The 16,151-nt window shown below is 40.5% G+C and overlaps 1 long non-coding RNA gene across 1 annotated transcript in view; it reads right to left on the bottom strand.

Annotated features, from left to right (window-relative positions):
• LOC141988196 (uncharacterized) overlaps window positions 1–12,160 on the bottom strand; it is a 33,977-nt gene extending 21,817 nt beyond the window's left edge. The window contains exons 1-2 of the long non-coding RNA XR_012639692.1: window positions 12,003–12,160; window positions 11,341–11,571 (exon numbers count right to left, since the gene is read on the bottom strand). This is a non-coding gene — a long non-coding RNA (uncharacterized LOC141988196). The remainder of the gene's footprint in view (window positions 1–11,340; window positions 11,572–12,002) is intronic.
• Window positions 12,161–16,151: the final 3,991 nt, after the last annotated feature.

The raw sequence follows: 16,151 nt of genomic DNA, 5'->3' as shown, positions 1-16,151 counted from the left end.
AGCCCTCCCCAGCTCCCCGCGTGAACAGCTCATTCGCGGGAAGCCAGGGCAGGGGGAGGGGCGGAGAAACAGAGCAGGGCGGCTTCAGGGGAGGAGGTGGAGGCGGAGCAGAGGTGAGCTGGGGCCAGGCGAGGAGCTGCCGGTGGGTGCTCTGCACCCACCAAATTTTCCCCGTGGGTGCTCCAGCCTTGGAGCATCCACGGAGGTGGCGCCTAAGGCGCCACTTTTGGCCGGTTGTTAAATGTAGAAGCCCTTTTAGAACCGGTTGTCCCCAGCCAGTTCTAAAAGGGCTTCTACATTTAACAGCCGGTTCCAGCGAACCGGTGCGAACCAGCTCCAGCTCACCACTGGTAACAGCTAATTTAGAACCCATCACTGTATATGTATAATTGGAATTATTTTTGGCAGGGTGCATTACTTTGAACTTAATATTTAATTTCATTGCCATTTTGTTGCCTTGTCTCCCTGTTTAATGAGTGCTCTTTGTAATTCTTTGAAGTCTGCTTTAGACTTTACTATGTTGAACTTGTATTGTATGCCAACTTTGCCACTTCACTGTTCATCCCCTTTTCCAGATCATTACTGGGACCAGTACTGTTCAACATTTAGAACAGATCCTTGGTGGACTCCACTATTTACCTCTCTCCACTATGAAAACCAACCATTTATTCCTACTCTTTTTACCAGTTACTGAACCAAAAGAGAACCTTCCCTCTTATTCCATGATTTAAGAACCTTTGGTAAGGTACCTTGTGAAAGGCTTTCTGAAAATCCAAGTTCATTTTATCGAGTGGATCACCTTATGCACATGCTTGTTGACTCCCTCAAAGAATTCTTATAGAAAATAATCCCTCCCCACTTACAAAAGCCATGTTGACTCTTCCCCAATAAATCATATTGATCTATGTGTCTGATAATTCTGTTCTTTGCTATAGTTTCTACAAATCTGCCCCGTACTAAAGTTAGGCTCACTGGCCTATAATTACTAGGATAACCTTGGAGCCCTTTTTAAAGCTCTGCATCAGCTAGCTACCCTCCAGTCACCTAGCACAGAGACTTATTTCAGTGATAGGTTATATACTACAGTATACAATATACTACTATGCTATATAGTACAGTAAGTCATTTGGTCCTGGTGACTTAATACTGTTTAGTAATTTTTTTCTAAAAACCTTTTCTAGTGAGATCCATTTGGGGAAAATACTTCAGATTAGTTGCCCAAAAGGAATGACTCTGATGTGGGTTTCTTCCCCCACATGCTCTGCAGTGAAGACTGACGCAAATAATTCATTTAGCTTCTCTGCAATGACCTTGTCTTCCCTGAATGCTCCTCTAAACACCTTTGTCATCTAGTGGCCTCATTGCCAGTTTGGCAGGCTTCTTGCTTCTGATGTACTTAAAAAAATGTAATTAGCTTGTGTGTCTTCTGCTTGTTACTCTTGAAGTTCTTTTTTTGCCTGCCCAATTATACTTTTACACTTGACATACCACAGTTTATGCTCATGTCTGTTTTCCTCGGAAGGATTTGACTTCAAATTTTAAAGGATGCCTTTTTGCCTCTAACAGCATCTATTACTCTGCTAATTAGCCATGGTGGCAGTCTTTTTTATTTGAAGTATACATTTAGTCTGAGCCTCTATTATGGTCTTTTTAAATAGTCCCCATGGTGTTTGCAGACATTTTACCCTTATGACTTCTCGTTATAAATTTCCATTTAATTAGCATCCTCATTGTTGTGTAGTTCCTCTTTTAAAAAGTTAAATATTCTCCCGCGCCACGTACGCTAACATTAACTATATTATGATCACTATTACCAGGCAGTTCAGCTATAGTTACTTCTTGGTCCACATCTTGTGCTCCACTTAGGACTAGATCAAGAATTGCCTCTTGTGGGTTCCAGGACTAGCTGCTCCAAGAAGCAGTTATTTATGGGGGTCTAAAAATTTTATCTCTGCATCACACCGTGATGTGACATGTACTTAGTCAATATGAGGATAGTTGAAACCCCCCCATTATCATTGTGTTTTCTGGTTTTGTAGCCTCTCTAATGTCCCTGAGCGTTTCACAGTCACCATCCTGGCCAGGGTGGTTAGTTGTATATTCCTACTGTTATACTCATTGCTCAAGTATGAAATTTCTATTTATAGAGAGTCTGTGGTACAGTTTGAGTCACTGAAGATTTTCACCTTATTTGACTATATTTTCTTCCACACAAAGTGCCATTCCCCCACCAGCATGACCTAGTCTATCATTCCTATATATATTTGTACTCTACTGTTACCATGCCCTATTAAGTATGCTTATTTCACCAAGTTTCCAGGATGCCTCATTTAATGCCAGGCATTCTAGTTCACCCATCTTAGTATTTAGACTTCTTGTATTTGTATATAAGCACTTGAACATTGTCAATATTCAGTTAATCTACACAATAAGACAGTACCTAGTTCTCATCTCTTTATTATGAGAGATTTCCCTCCCCGTTTAGAGACAGTTATAAAACTAGAGTGCTACAAGGCCAAATCTTGGTTTTATCTCATGATTCATCAGTTCTTTTGCCCTAATGCTAAGAGCTCTTGTTTTCTAGACATAAATTATAACATATTAAAGTGAAAAATGCATGCTAAAACCATGACTATTATAGAACATCAACAGCCTAAGCATGTGTGATGGGGAACACTCACCTCTGGAGTGCGTCCTGCTGCTGCATGCACTACTTCAGTCCTTTTCCCACTCCTAGACCCCCACAGGTTTTCAGCCTTGCTTGGCAGGTCATCAATGGGTCAGCCCTCCAGCTGGGTCATACAATCAAAGTGAAGCTGTCCCAAGGTAGCAAAGTCCAACAAAACTGTCTATCTCCCCTTACCAGTATCTTCAGCCCCAACTCCAGGCCCTTTAAATTCAGCTTTTTGCTCAGGCTTCTAAGAGCCTTGCTCCCTTCTCAGGTTTACACCACATTGCTGGTAGCCAGTGGGGGAACCTGGGCCCACCCATTACCCCAGGTTCCAACCCAGGGACCCTATAAACAGCAGCCATGTACCTCTCAATTCAATTCATTGCTGCTACTTCCCTGGACCTCTTCCCACCTGGCCCCTTAATCTTCACCCCTTACTTCAGGGTTAAAGTTCTCAGGTCCTCTCTCCCCCAGCATAAGCAAATGCAGCCAGAACTAAATGCTAGTTCTCTTTTAAGCTCCCTTGAGCAGAGATAAACCCCCTGTCTTGTCCCTCTGGTCCCAGTCAGAATCTGACCTGCTAAGGCTCTGCAGCTCCTTGTTTCTGAGCCTGCTGGACTCTGACTAGCTGCTTCCGTACAGCCTCTCTAGGCAGGCCTGGAGAACCCATCTTCACTACTTCTTTCCTGGGACAGGAGTGTAGTAAGACCCACAGGGCCTCCTGTAAGCAGCCATAAAGATCAGGTATATCCCATCACCGCATACTGTTTAGTTTTTCTCCCATTTCCCTTGGTAGTTTTATTTTTGTTAGTTTCCAAGCAGTCTTGCTTTCTAGCTTTTGCTAGCTTTTATAGCACTCACCTGGGCTCACTTATTCCTTCTTATTACCCAATCAAGTTTTCAAATTCATTACTCAGACATCAGGTTGAATATATTTTTTACTTATAACTGCTGACACTTTTGAGAACAAAGCAAGCTGCAAAATCTTTTAAAAAAACCCTACAATTGGCTTAAACAAACTGTCTAATAAATCTTTAAAAGTTACACTTTGCAAAACAAAACAACATAGCAAGGGCAGATCACTCCCTCATCCTGGCACAGATTATTTGTTATATAATTCAAATACAAAAGCCCAATGTATTAGTCATTTTGACTGCATTTTTCTCAGAGTCAAAGGTTCACATAACATTTTAGTACTCGGTTTAATTGTTTTCATTTATTATAGAAGGTATTTTCTGGACACTTCGGTTGACACTAAGAACCAGATCAGAATGCTCATTATAAACTGCTTTTAAAGTATTATAGATAAAACTGATAGACTGAACATGTCTGTTCTTTGAAAAGAATTGATCTCCTTGTTGTTAAGCGGAAAGAAAATGAATATTATTTTTAAATCTAATAGGTATGAGAAAAGTATTGGAGTTAGTACTATAAGTGCATTTCCCCAAGTTTGCTCAAGCATTCCCTTTATAAAAAGAAAAACAGAAAAAGCAGTAGCATGGAACATTATATTTCAGATTCACTGCTCTGTGATTTCAATAAGGGGTGGGCAAACTTGAACAAAAATATGGAATGCGATATTCCAACTTTCACTTTCATCCATTCAACATTAAAATGAAACTTTTCATTAAATTTTGAAAAAATTCTGATATGGATTCCAGAGGAAGGAGATAATTCTTAGCTTTTATATAGCACTTAACTTCCATAGATCTCTGTGATTTACAAAGAAGGAAAAATAATCATCATTTTCACTGGGGAAACAGAGGCACGGAAGGTGAAGTGACCTGTCCAAAGTCACGCAGGTCAGTTACAGATCAAGAATTGAACCCATGCCTTCTTATTCCTAGTCCAAGGCCCTTCCACTGCACAGCACTACTTTCCAGATGAAGGAAGCCCTACGTCTTCTCTTCCGCTACGCATCAGTCTTCTTCTCCCAATATTTTACAAGGCTTTTTGGGGAAAGTAGGAAAAAGTCAAACAGCTTGTGATTCCTTTCTGGGGACTTCAGGGTGCTGCTGGTAGTCATTTTCTATCACAGATCTGGCAGGGCGCTCCCTTCTGGCAACCCACCAGACTGCTCTGAGGGGAATTCAAGCCTCTGTGTCCCTGGATTCCCAGCTCTTTTAAGTTTCTCAAGCCTGAACAAAGTCCAGTTACTTCCCCAATCTTGGGCTCCCTAAGCACAGAGTGCAGGCCTGCAGTCTTACACTCCCTTCTGAGCTGGAACCCACTGTCCAGCTCCTATCCCCACTGGGCACAGGGCTGACCCTTCAGTCTCCCCCACAGTTAAAACATACTCTTCCCAGATCTCCACCCGAAAGGTGTGAAGCTTCTGGGGTACAATTTAACTTTCTTTGCATGCAGCAGTTGTGAAGTGTTTGAGACACTTTGCCCACAGTTTAACACCTTAATGCTCTTTAACTTAACCACGTAAAGCACAGGAGAGTACAGATCATATAAAACAACAAATATCTTAACTGCAATGCCACTTTCTAGATCACCCTTCCCTTGGGAGTCCTAAGGCATCATCAGTGTCCCCTGCCTCATGCAGACTATTGCATGCTGAGTTGTCTCTTTCTCATGGAGTCCCTTTCCCAGCTTGTGTGACCTTGCTTTCTCCTGCCTCACGCTTCCTGTTCCGGTCTGGCTCCCTCTGTTTCTGTGGGTATGTCTGCGCAGCCCACAGAAGCAAGCATCCCAACCTACGCCAAAAGACTCAGGTTAGCAGGGCTCATGCTAGCACTCTAAAAAGCAGCTGTATAGACAATGCTTTGAAGTTGTGGCTCACTAGTAGTTAAATCATCTATACTTCTGTGTAATTAATACAGGAATTCTCACGTACCGAGATACAATGGATGCAGTTAACTTTTGTGTTTTGTTGTACCTTGTCAGTACCAAGTAACATGTTACCAGTTTGAACAGGTATCATTATACTTAGAATACAGTATATTGTTAGAAAAGGTAATATCATACCTACTAGAAAAATCATAAAGGAAGTTTGATTAACTGTTCCCATGCTGCGTGTGTCTGTTATCTATAGCAATTAGCACTGGTTCTAATGGCAACCTTTATAAGAATGATTCTGGAAACAAAAGGCTCTGCACAACATCAAGTATTTTGTACAATTGTCTCAGGCTATTTCAGACCTCACGGTCACACTCTGACTCTCGACTTTTTAATAACCGAGAAGCACTTCTTGACAATCCAAAAATGCTTTTTTGTCTTAGCAGTGACCAGACCCTACCCCAATTCAAACTTTAAAAAATGCTCAAATGGGAGAAAGGGTCTCTTATGTTTCCCAGTAGTAGAATTAAGTTTACAGTAGTGAGGCTTTGAACAGTTGTGACAGTTACTGAGCAATGCACCTTCTTCCCAGGCTGGAAGGATGCTGCAGAACACTTTACTGTGTACTTGGAATGCCCTTCCCCTTCCTCCCTTCAAATCCCATCTCAAATCCCACTTCTGCTGCTACATGTATAAGAAATTGGCAAATTAACAGCTGATATCTTGGTGCTGCCGCAGTATTTCATTTGTTTATTTTTACAACGGTCAGATGTTTGGAACTATCAAGCTGTGCAACAGTGGATCAGTGTATCCATGTGACTTTACTGCTGTTACTCTCATCCTTCTTCCTCCCACAGACATCTTCTTTCATTGTTTGTTACACTCACATGATGTATCTTGTCTTAAATTAGGCCCTGATCATGCAAAGACTTACACATGTGATTAACTTTACGCACTCTGAGTAGTTCCTTTGACTTCAATGGGACTACTCAGTTCATAAATTTAATTATATGACACTGGGGCCTTAGACTTGTGATGGGGCAAGGCCAGATGGCTATAGAAAAGTAGTGGGAGATAGATATATTAGCTCCAGGCTAAACAAATCCCTGGTACCAGGTTAAGTGAAATGGCAGCTGCTCCAGGTCAATTAAGACACCTGGGACCAATTAAAAACTTTTCAGAAGGCAGGGAGAATGCTAGGTTGATTGGGACACCTGAAGCCAATCAGGGGCTGGCTGAAACTAGTTAAAAGTATCCCAGCCAGCCAGTCAGGTGGGTGCGCATGTCAGGAGCTGTAGAAGGAAGTTGTGCTGTTGGAGAGGCTGAGTAGTACACACCATATCAGGCACAAGGAAGGAGGCCCTGAGGTCAGGGTGAAGTGGAGCTTGAGGAAGTGAGGGCTGCTGTGGGGGAAGTAGCCCAGGGAATTGTACATGTCATGTTTCTAAAAGGTCAGCTACCATAGCTGATACTATTAGGGTCCCTGGGCTGGAGCAGAGGGTGGGCCCAGGCTCCCCCCTCACCTTTGCCCCCTGATTAATCACTGAGACTGGGAGACAACAGAGACGTGCAAGGAAGGATAATTTCTCCCCACCTCCCTTGCTGGCTTATGATGAAAATGGCTCAGTAGACTGTGGCCCTTGTCTCTAGAGAAAGAAGGGTTACGTGGAGGGTCACAGTGAGCCTCTGAGGCTAGCGAAATCCGCCAAGAAACGCGGGACCCACGGAGGCAAGGACAGAGCTTTGTCACAGATTGTACATTTATGAAGAAGGGGCTCTTTCCTACAAGATCATTTTTACAGCACCATAGGTCTCTAATTCTTGTTGTGGTCTTTGAGCACAACTGTTACATTAATAATAATTAGATCCTGCTAATTGGTGACCAATCACAATCTAGACAGGATGGGAGGATGCCATGAGATCATTCCCGAGAGGTTTTTCATTTAAAAAACTTCCTTCGGGACCAGATTTATGAGGCTTAGATTGGCCAGACCTTGGGCTTTTTTTTCCTCTGGACAAGTTGGCGATGTGGGATGGAAACATTAAACAAATTTCTGCCAAAATCTGTTTACATTTCCAAAAATATGCATAGAAAACTGTTTAATTTCCCCCTACTCTCCTTCTTCAGACTGTAAGCATAAACTTATACTGATAGCTGAAATGTACATTGAAGAAGTCCACTGAAGAAAGACTGGGCCACGATATGGCCCAAACTACAACATTATTTCACAATATCATATTATGTTGGCTCACTGCAAGTCCCAAGAGTGCCCCGTTGGACATGTTTCCATTGATGGAATATCCTCCCTGAAGAACCCACATTGAAAAGAGTATTTGCCAGAAGGTGTCACTGTACAGAAACTGTAACTATTGCACAATTAAAAGGTTACAGTGTGTGGGTAATCACTCTGGGGAGGTGGGTTGGGAGAGGCAAAATTACAGATGTTCAAAGGGAATAGAAAATGTTAACACAGAATAACAATTATAGAATAAGAACAAAGAATGAGAAAAAATAACCTCCCTACCAATTGAGTTTACAGGGAATATATATTTCTGCCTGTATGCATTCTGCCAGGAGAATTGGTGCTAGCTTTAGATTGCTGCAACTCACACACAGGCAGTCTACAGCCCAGTCAGAGGTGCTGGATGATTAATTTCTCCTGAAGGAAAGAAATTTTGGCTTAAATGGTGAGAAGAAGAAAACTTCTATTAAAGCCTCCAAAAGAAAAGGATGTTTCATATCTCAGATATGTTAGCACAAGTGTATTTTTTTCCTAGACAAGATCAGACCTAGCAAAAGATTGTGCTGAGTAAGAGTGAGATGGGGGAAGAAGAACATAGACCATGTGGAACTCAGGGCAACATTTGGCCCTTTGTTTCTAAAAACTGCCTAGTCTTGGCTTGCCTGCTGGTGAGAGTCTGTTTCTTAGTGGGCCAGTGCTCATATTTACAGCCCTCATTTTCACCTGCCAAACAGCACAGACAGCCTCATTTGTGAGCGTCTGCCCACTAGACAGCATAAGCAGAGACACAGGGAGAGCACTGGCACTGCACAGGTGCTGAAAATCACAATGAAAAGCAGAGTGGGAAGTAGCCATTAAGGACAGCTGCTCCCACTTATACCTGCTCAGCCATAGAGCCTCTCAGCCACTCAGGGGCTGCCAGCTCAGAGCACCTGGCTCTTTGAATAGCAAATTCATCTTCCTTTAGTTTGTTCAACACAGTATTTTGACACAAAACCCAGCTTCTGTCGCCATCATTATCATATGCAGTTTATGTTCTATATAATTTTGAGCATGTACAACTATGTATTTATTTTGGTTTTGGTGTGATACATGCACAAAACTTTGCAGTTTATTTATTCCTTCTGATGTATTTAATAACACCTATCACAAGCTCTAGGCACCCTCACAGGTTTAAAAAAAACACAGATCAATTAATACAAGAATATAGTGCTACATGACAAAAAAAAGAACTCCTGAAAGAAGCCAATACTTAAGAAAATACTCCAACCCCTCCTCCTAGACTCTGCTGTTGCAACCCAGCTGTTTGGACTCTGTCCCCAAGCCTGTATAAATAGATGGGCTTTGCAGCACATTCTGAACCTTCGACCAAAGCAGCAGTAAAATCCAAAGGGAGGGAGTCCTCACAGAAAACACCCTGCCAGCAGCTTCCTCAGCCCAGGATCAACAACATTGGCACCACATCCTGAGCTGGTATAAATTGTCATAGCTCCCTTGAAATCCAATGGGAGTTAGACACCTAAATACCTTTGAGGATCTGGGCCTATGCCCCTTAGAATGTTTTTTCTATATCTATTGTTCACTTTGTCTTAGGACTCAGGAGTCTATGGAAAAGATGTCTTGCTCTATGTCTTGCTACCCATTAGCTGAATTTATCAGACTAGAAACCACATACTGAGGTAATTCATAATTAAGACACGTATAATTATTTTGTTTAAATGAGCCCCTAAAATGGACGAGATTAGCTGATACACTTCAGTTGTCACTTCTAAATGTACAGGACAAGAGGATCATTTCTGCTCCCATTAAAGCAAAAATTGCATTGACTTCATTAGGAGCAGGATTGGACCCTTAACTTTTAAATCCACCTTTGTTGATAGATAATTTTATTGGTGGATTTTTTCAGATTTTATCATGAAGTGTCATTCCACTTTTATTCCTTATAAGATTTATGACACCTATATCCATGAAATAAATTCAGCCAACTGCCTATCATTTTTCATTTGTAGCAGAATAAAATAATACATCTAGTGCTAAAATACTCAGTTTCCCTACAAAATGTGTTTAAAACTGTTCTAAACTGGGATAAAATGCCAGTTTTGGATGTGATAAGAAAATGCAAAGAAAACTGTATTTCAAGTTGAAATTAACACTTGGCAAAATACTACACAGTGAAGTTCTTCTATAACATTGTATAAAGAGCTATAGAAGATAAACAGCTGCCTTTATATGACTTGCCTTAATTTATAACCATTGCGTTATGAAAACCTCTAAAAGAAAATCCATCAGTGGAACAATTGAACAGTATGCATAACCATAATAATAAACCTGCAGAGTATTAATTATACTGCTTTTCATATCCCGCTGTCTTCTGAATAGCCAGAAGTTATACTTCTCTATATTTGACTGTACAAAGATTAGTCAAGATTTATAGCAGAAGAATGTTAAGGCTGAGAATCAAACCAATTTTGTTTATATACTAAGATGTAGAAGTCACCGTACTATAAGAGTCTGAAAGTTTCCATTTGTGGATTAAAGAATCATAAGGATGCTGACTGGGGGGGATACAGAGAATACTGAATAATAGCTGTTCTCATGGCCAGTAGGCTATGCATCTATATCAACAGACTATGCAGAAATAACTTTTTAACGGCAAGACAGCTGAGGCAAAATCATGTCATTTTATCAATGCATATGGATCAATATAATGAAAACTTTCATTTGATTTTCTGCCATCTGAGATATCATAGGAAATCTACTGAAAAAAACAGTCATTGAGGCAAAAATTTTCAAAAGTGTCCACTAATTTGAAGTTACTCAAGTTTTGGGTGCCTAACTTGAATAATTTAAGACCCCATTTTCAGAGATGCTGAGCACCCACATCACTAACTGGCTTCAAGGGAAGTCAAAAATTGAGAAACTCAAAATGAGTAGACACACTGAAAAAATTAGATCCCGCTCACAAGACCTCACAATTCAAAGGGCACACTGTACTGCAGGAAATGACTCAAGAAAGTACTGCAACAGAGTACACCAAACTCCTGTCTGGTTCACTAAATAATCCAGCGTTATAAGGATAGTCATTTCTGAAGTGTCATAAAAAGAGAGAGAGGTCAAAAATTGTTCTACAGAAAAGGCTGCAATTGAATTATGACAGGTTTCAGAGTAGCAGCCGTGTTAGTCTGTATTTGCAAAAAGAAAAGGAGTACTAGTGGCACCTTAGAGACTAACCAATTTATTTGAGCATAAGCTTTCGTCATCGGATGCATCCGATGAAGTGAGTTGTAGCTCACGAAAGCTTATGCTCAAATAAATTGGTTAGTCTCTAAGGTGCCACTAGTACTCCTTTTCTTTTAATTGAATTATAACTTCACAAAAGAGGCAATCTGTCTGATTATAGAGATACTTGCACTCCACAACCTCGGTACAAAGGGCATTTCCCCCCCACACTTTAATTCTATCAGGTCTGTTATTTCAGCCAAGCTGGTGACTGAACTTCTCTTCTATTCAGATTTATTTTGCATCTCTGTAGCAGTAAAAATGAGAAGTAAAACCTGAAAGAGTGGACTTAGTGTGCACATCAACTGTTCACATCACTGTAAGCATAGTCCCAAATTATTCATGCTGCGTAGGTAAACCTACCCTCTGTGTAAGACTGTTACTGCTGCTTTGCCGCTTTATAAGATGACATTTGATAAACGTAGCATTGTTGCTGCTTGTATCCCATTTAGGCCTGTCAGTTCTGAAAGAGAATGAGTCATCCATGTGAAGAATAAGGCAGTGCCTGCAGAATGAGTAAAGGAGCACCAAATTGCTCACAAGAAGGTGTGTTGATCCATTTTCAAATATAGAATGTCACATTCTTCTCTTAGACTGCAAAAAAGAAAAAAGAAAGCAAACATTACTTTAAATGTACATAAAAGAAAAACACAAATTAATACAAAAGCACTTGAGAAAGCAGTGTAGGAAGCACACGTATAATGATACAGGGAAGGACAACATGACCTAATATTTTCCTTTCTAATTCAAATTTATATGATACTAGAAAATATGTAACAATAAGAGCAAGGGAGGTTATTTATTTGTCCTCCAAAAACCTATTAATGCAGTTATAGGGGAAGAAAAGTATTCATCATCGGATCCATGTGATTTCTGCCAAGATCCTGCATAAGTCTGTCTTTCATAATGAATAACATTGCTTCTGTAAGCATGAGCAGCCCTTATGTGATGTCAGCGGTGCACACTATCTGTCAATGAGTGTGCCATAAACGCATGTCACGGCATATTTCAATAATAATACTCACAGTTTTGTTGTTAAGATTTTTAAGTAATTCTCAGGAAAATGCAAAGAAATTTGTGATGCGTTTTTTTTCTTTTTAGATTGTAGGTATAAACCCCCATCTCATTCTCCCTGTTTCTCAGCAACATTAAAATTCAAAGGAGATAGGAGTCCCTTCCTGGCTGCCGGATGCATCCCTGTGGGGAAAAATTAAGAACAGCTACATGTATTTACCCCGGATAAACAGACAGGGCATTCACTCAGTTGACCAAAGTGTATTTTTGATTCACCATTAACAAGTGTAAATATAATCATACAAAAGGTATATCCTGTAACTAAAGAAATTCATGGAATTGGATACAGTGGCATATTAGCCACTGGGCCAATAGGGCTCATGCGCAGGGCCCCGGCCAATTGGGGGTGCCCCCAGAAAAATGGGTCCCCACACCCAGACCTGCTCCTCCCCCCGGCGCCCCTGCTGGGGGCGGGACATGGGGGCTTGCCCCGCTCTGCCTGCCTGGCACTCCTGGGAAGTGGGGTTGGGGCACAGGGGCTTGGTTTCAATCAATACAATTCCTAAATATTCAATACAACCATGTCTCCTTCACACTACTCCATGGGATTCTTCACCCACCTATCATGTCTTGTTCAGATTCTGAACTCTTGAGCTCTTATTTTACATATGTTCGGTATCAAATACAATGAGACCTTAGTCCTGACTGAGTGTTCTAGGTGCTACTATAATGAATACAGTAACAATTTGTATTTATATCAGTGACTCCTGTCCAACAAAAACTTTCTTTTCCCTTTATTGCTGACCTCCAAATTAACTTGCTGTGCTGGAATAATGCTCAGTGCATACATTCTTAATCTTTTTTAAAAGCTCCATTTCCCTTATATGATTTCCATTTTAATTTGAAAATATGAGTTCCCATTATGTTTTGTTTCAACAGAATAATCCTTTTATACAAAATCATTCCTTTAAATGTCTTCCATTAAGCATATTTTATAACTTCAACATGCATAGACATTGCCAAAAAATATTAAATATAAACAGCATGTACAATACTCATAACTTTCAATTTTTTGTGTGGTTTCCCTCACTAATTAACATTTAACTCCATAGCTTAAGCAAAACATAATATTCACTCAGTAGAAACTATCCAATTTAACAGTTTAGATTTCTTTGGGTTCAAAGCTCTTGGCTTCCTTTTCAACATAATGGGAAGTTAATTTCTTTTCTACTCACAGATCCTTGGTATGGCCCCAGTTCAGGCTATGTCTACACTGTGAGCTAAAGGGGTGTGATTCCACTACTCGTGTACACCCTACTCATTCTAACTCTCATCAAGCTAGCACAAATATAAACAGCAGTGTAGCCATGGTAGCATGGGTAGCAGCCACAGAGGCATGGCTGAGCCGTGTTGAGCACATACTCACAGGTTTCAGGGGTTTTCTACTCAACACAGCCCAGCCATGTCTCCACTGCTGCTATCTGTCCTACCACGGCTACATTGCTATTTATACTCTTGCTAGCTCAATGAAAGCTGGCACAAATATGTGTATGCAAGCAGGGGAATCACACCCCTATCATGTAGTGTAAATGTAGTTTCAGACAAGCACTTGATTAACATGTGACTTAGCACTTAGAAAGTAAGCACATGCTTAACATTCAGCAGGTGTTTAAGTGCTTTCCTGAATCAGGGCCACACTGAAAGGAAAGCTAAGAACTTTGAACTCAAAGAAAACTAAAGGGTGTTAAACTGGATTAAGCCTGGCTCTAATTACTTTGCTGTATCGGGGCCTATGGGGCTAATCCAAAGCCTATTCAAGTCAATAGGATGTTTCCATTGACTTCAATAGGCTTTGGACAAGGGCCAACAGAATTCAACTAAATAAAATGGCCACTCCATGTGAAGCCTTCTCCTGCCCCTTCCCAAACTTAATGACTTAGAAGTATCCATGAAATCCAAAAGTGCCACTTAAAACTTCCCATGAGTTACATGGAGTATATAACAAAACTGGGCTTTAGTAGCTCATGAAAAGGAGTCTGGGGTTATAGTGGATTACAAATTGTATATGAGTCAGCCTTGTGATGCAGTTGTGAAAAAGGTTAATATTCTGGGGTGTATTCACAGGAGTCATATGTAAAACACAGGAGATAAATGTCCTGCTCTACTTGGCAATGGTGAGGGGGAAACCTGATAACAGTCTTCCAATATGTTAAGGGCTGTTATAAAGAAGAATGTGATCAATTGTTTTCCATGTCCACTGAAAGCAGGACAAGTAGTAATGGGCTTAACCTGCAGCCAGGGAGATTTCGGGCATGGCTACACTGGGGAGTTTACAGCCTTAAATTAGAACATTTTTCCTAATATCTAACTGCAAGGGTAGTTAAGCTCTGGAGTAAGCTTCCAAGAAAGGTGGTAGAATCCCCATCATTAGAGGTTTTTAAGAACTGACTGGACAAACACCTGTCAGAGATGGTCTAGGTTTACTTGACCCTGCCTCAGTGCAGGGAGATGGACTCGATGACCTCGAGGTTCCTTCCAGCCCTTCATTTCTATGTTTCAGTGCTAAACAACTAATCAGAAAAGTTGTTTTAAAATGCTGTCTATTGTAATAACAAAGGGCTCTCTCCTCCATGAATGTGATCTCATTCAGTTAAAAGTCATCTGGATACCGGATACCTTCTTCCCTCCATTTTACTCTTTTATCAGTTTCATGCATGGAGAGAAGGAAGGTGATGAACACTCCATTCCATATATTGTTCTCTATTTAATGTAGAAAGTCCTTTTTTTTTTCAAAAATGAATCCAGTTCAAACTGAAACTAACAATGACCTATCTAATTAATCATACATTAAAAAAAATCATGACAGCTTATGTGGACTCTGCCAACTGGGGGAATACTGCACTTAAGAAATACACTTGGTACTCATACCATATGTATTTGCTTGGCTGTCTATATCCATTTTCATCATGCTCTAGTTGATGAGACCGGTATCTTGACCTAGGTGCTACAAAAACATAATACTGCAAGTACTATCCCTTTACTTCCTCAGTGTCAGCACCGCTATAGTGGTGGCAGTCACAATGCCTCTTTTCGCTCTATTACATCTCTTCATACTCTAGTGAATTAATAAATAAGCCTGTGGCTTTCTCCTGACCTTCTCTTTGTATCTCGAATCATTGCTGATCATCCTAGAGAGAGAGATTGAAGGGTATATTATTGTAATTTCCTTCGTTGATAGGGTTACTGGCCTAGTGAGGGGGGAAAGAGTAGACATGATATACCTTGATTTCAGAAAGGTTTTTGATACAGTCCCACATGAAATTCTCATAAGCAAACTAGGGAAATGTGGTGTAGAGGAAATTACTATAAGGTCACTGTACAACTGGCTGAAAGACTGTACTCAAAGAATAGTTATCAATGATTTGCTGTCAAATTGGGAGGATGTAGCTCGTAGGATCCTGCAGGGGTCAGTTCTGGTTCCAGTACTATTCAATATTTTCATTAATTACTTGGATAATGGAGTAATGAGTATGCTTATAAAATTTGCAGATGACACCAAGCTGGGAAGAGTTGAAAGCCCTCTGGAGGGCAGGTTTAAAATTCAAAATGACCTTGACAAATTGGAGAATTGGTCTGAATTCAACATGTTAAAATTCAATAAAAGACAAGTGCAAAGTACTTCACTTAGGAAGGAAAAATTAAATGAACATCTACAAAAGGGGAATAACTGCCTAGGTATTAGCATTGCTGGAAAGGATCTCAGGGTTATAGTGGACCAGAAATTGAATATGAGTCATCAATGTGATATAGCTGCAAAAAAGGGTAATATGATTCTGGGGTGCATTAACAGGAGGGTTGTACATAAGACACAGGAGGTAATTGTCCTGTTTCTACATGGCACTGATGAGGTCCCAACTGTGTCCAATTGTGGGCACCACAATTTAGGAAAGATGTGGAGAAACTGGAAAGAGTCCAGAGGAGAGCAACAAAAATGATGAAAGGGTTTAGAAAAACTGATCTACTGATCTGAAAGGTTTAAAAAAATGGCTATGTTTAGCCTTGAGAAAAGAAGACTGAGGGGGGACTTCATAACAGTCTTCCAATATGTTAAAGGCTGTTATAAAGAGATTGATGATCAATGGTTCTCCATGTCCACTGAC

This window comes from Natator depressus, chromosome 5 (genome assembly GCF_965152275.1).
Source record: "Natator depressus isolate rNatDep1 chromosome 5, rNatDep2.hap1, whole genome shotgun sequence".
NCBI classification, from domain to species: domain Eukaryota; kingdom Metazoa; phylum Chordata; order Testudines; family Cheloniidae; genus Natator; species Natator depressus.
Note: the sequence above shows the minus strand (reverse complement) of the source record. Positions and strands in the feature narration are given on the sequence as shown.